We start from the raw sequence: 2,867 nt of genomic DNA, 5'->3' as shown, positions 1-2,867 counted from the left end.
TGGCTTCGGGAACGAACCCAGGACTCTAGCACCCAAAGTCGGACCCAAAGCCAAGGATGTGTTTGGTTTGTTTGCTAACCAAATAACCATATCTCGAATACTCCAGTATGGGTGTACCGAGCTGTTTGGCCATTTTGTGCATGATAGGATGGCGAACGCAGCCGAAGTCCGGGGAGGCTCCGGGGATGAGGCCAAGCTAGCCGAGAAATTCGAAGCTAAGCAAGTCTCTGGCGCGAGGTCATGGAGCGTTGATGACGTGAACAACATGGGAAGCATGATTGATGGAGCCATATGAGAGCGCAAATTGCGACGCTGTCGGGTGGTAGGGAAAATGTGACTCCCTAATGACCTTTATGTAAAGCATATACCAAGGATGTAGTTTTTGAAGGGTTACGAGGTAGGCTATGCCTCATCAAGCTCCTCATCAGCTCGTCAAGCTCTCGTGCGGCGGCTCTTCCAAGTGCTGCAGATACAACACCTCCAAGGTATCCACACGTGCGGGGAGGAAGCGTCGCAAGCCGGACTGCTAGGTCCGCGAGTGCAACAAGGCGAGGGTGTGGGAGGCGTGGCTACTGTTCGTGCGAAAAGGGATTGAAACCCTAAGCTACCCCACCCCTCAATATATAGGGGTTCCTGACGGGCCTCTAGGTCCGAGGCCGATTAGTACTCCTAAACCTGGTCCAATTCGGATCGTATTCTGATTGGACTTTCGACCCCTTAAGTGTGTGCCCTATAGGTTTATATATGTATAGACATGGCGCGAGTACTCCTACTCGGCCAATAGTCGGCAGTGGTCTCTAGCAAGACGTGCCAACTCCTATACGCACACGAAGATCATATCAGACGAACCATCACAGCATCACGTACATGCTATTCCCTCCACACGATATTTGGTCTAGCTCCAAGCCGACCTCTCTTTCTCGATCCTGTGATTCGAAATCCCTTCCTAGGTTAACTCTTAACCTTACGTAGCATGGCCATGCATTTTCAGATCCGATCACTCGAGGGGCCCAGAGATATCTCTCTCAAGTAGAGAGGGGCAAATTCCATCTTGACTGACCATGCCTCACAGCATGCTTCTTGACAAATCCGAAAGCTACCTTTATAACTACCCAGTTACGGTGTAGTGTTTGATAGCCCATAAGTAAGTCGATCCACATCTTGATTACATGCGATAATCTCAGGTCTAAGGACAAAGCGTACATGTTGTGTAAAGAGAGAACTATGTAACTCGTGTTGGGTCAGTCCTAGCACATGTCTCTACACGTACTCACATTATTAGTTTGACATCTCCATATCTATGACTTGTAAAACACAGTCATCAACTAATACATGTACTAGTCTAATATTCATGTGTGTTCTCACATGAACTCCGACTATGGACAACTTTTAGAATAACCATACAAGTAAAGAGTTTCACATACAATCCACATAATTGCAAATCAATTCAAGTAGTCTTTAAAGGATATTCCAGGAACACAATATAAATCATGGATACAATGGAATATCATCATCTCTATGATTTGCCTCTAGGGCATATCTCAACAGTTGTTGTGTAAGGGTAAAGATGTAATATAAAAATACCTTCTGAGCACTATAAAAGGGAAGCCCTGCCCTATTGTAGAGGGACATTCATTATTCGAGTTGAGAGGCAGCCATCGGAGAGAAATTGACCGAGGCTAAGTACTTTATTTGTTCGAAACCGATTGTGCCTTGACCTCGCAAGAGTTCGAGACCCAACAAATACACTTATTTTTTATGGCATTAAGCATCCAGATAAAATGTTACCTTCCCCCAATAGAGAAGAAACCCGAGAGCTGCAAATAGCGATACATTTCAGCATATAGCATGCCATCAGCTGAGAAGATTCAGAAGTCAACAAAGTCTGCTGCAGCTTTAGGTGTGGTATTCAAGTCAGCCCCTACCGGTAAAGAAATAAAAGATATCACAAACCATAGTTTTATGAGGATCTTAACAGGGTTCTACCAATAATGAATTGGGTAAATTCTCAATGTATATATGAGAAGAAAAACAACCACACTTCATGAATGCCAAGATGCCATGAATTGTTACTTTCAATGTCCAGAGTTATATCACTATAAATTGCACATTGCCATCTTGCACAAAATCATCACATCATGTATCATTCTCATAGTCCAACCTAAATTATGAGTCCAATACAAGTCATGTACGGTATGTCACCTAAATTGCATATACCACACCATTGATCCAATAGAAAGTTGGCCTAAGTCCATCAGTCGACATTGCTCGTGCCTAGGGAACAACAGCACAAATTAAGAGGCGTAAAAAGCATTGATGAAACGATACAGAAAATTAAGAGGGGCAAGTCCGCTCAAGTATACCTGATAATAAATCTCTACCCAGAACAGCACCAGAAGTGCGTACGTCGTGAAGAACGCAAGCCCAGGCATATTAAGAAGCACATGTTGTATTATGTGGCACCAAATTGCTTCAAACCATTAATCGACACCTCCAGCAAATTCATCACACGAGTATAGAATAATAATGAAATCTGCAACTTACCTCAGGCTGTACGAGTTGCACATTGCGCCGCAGCACGAACACAACAGGTCACACTGCAAAACAGAGAGCAAGCGTTCACATCAATCAATCCACCAGATCAAACAACAGATTTTGGGGGCGTTTTCTTCCCGTGTCTTATTTTTAGCACGTGTCACATCGAATGTTTAGATACTAATTAGGAGTAGTAAACGTAGACTATTTACAAAACCAATTACATAAGTGGAATCTAAACGGCGAGACGAATCTATTAAGCCTAATTAATCCATCATTAGCAAATATTTACTGTAGCAACACATTGTCAAATCATGGACTAATTAGGCTTG

Source organism: Setaria italica, chromosome IV (assembly GCF_000263155.2).
Source record: "Setaria italica strain Yugu1 chromosome IV, Setaria_italica_v2.0, whole genome shotgun sequence".
In the NCBI taxonomy this organism is placed as follows: domain Eukaryota; kingdom Viridiplantae; phylum Streptophyta; class Magnoliopsida; order Poales; family Poaceae; genus Setaria; species Setaria italica.
Note: the sequence above shows the minus strand (reverse complement) of the source record.